This window comes from Scyliorhinus torazame, chromosome 24, assembly GCF_047496885.1.
Source record: "Scyliorhinus torazame isolate Kashiwa2021f chromosome 24, sScyTor2.1, whole genome shotgun sequence".
In the NCBI taxonomy this organism is placed as follows: Eukaryota; Metazoa; Chordata; class Chondrichthyes; order Carcharhiniformes; family Scyliorhinidae; genus Scyliorhinus; species Scyliorhinus torazame.
The window spans coordinates 49394707-49395292 of NC_092730.1; positions in this window are offsets into that span (position 1 = coordinate 49394707).

The following is a 586-nucleotide window of genomic DNA, read 5'->3' on the forward strand; positions in this document are numbered from 1 at the left end:
GGTAGCAAAGGACATCCGAAAGTCCTGGAGAGGGCACTTCTGGAGTATCCGAACAAGAATAGAAGATACAAATGAACAAATAGGGCCCTCTCCAACCTTGGCCTGTTCGTTTGATTTTTCAGATGGATAGAATGATACAGACACATTTGTTTGGAAGGAGAAATAGGACTACAATCAAGAGGAAAATAAGGATCAGGTTCAAAGAAGGAATGGAAGAAGCTAGGATTAGGAGTAAGCTAGATTGCTTAAAATGGGGGGCAACAATGTTGATGGGGATGACCGTGATTAGTTTCGGAATATTAGTATTCTAATTGCATGAGGGAAATCAGGTGAAGTAATGGGACATGGAAAAATAGATACCAGCTTCAATCAGATAAAACACAGAATAAAAATAAGAATAAGCAAATGTTTAAATATAACAGAAGAAATCATTAATTTCCAAGACATCCAGGAGATAGGGCTCAACAGCAGTATTTTAGAATCAAGCAACAGTGTCAGTAACAAAATGTTCAGTAGAATGTTGGGAGCACTTCCAAGCAGCCTGGAATACGTACTAAAATTATCAGATCTGTGAAAGATTTTTAGA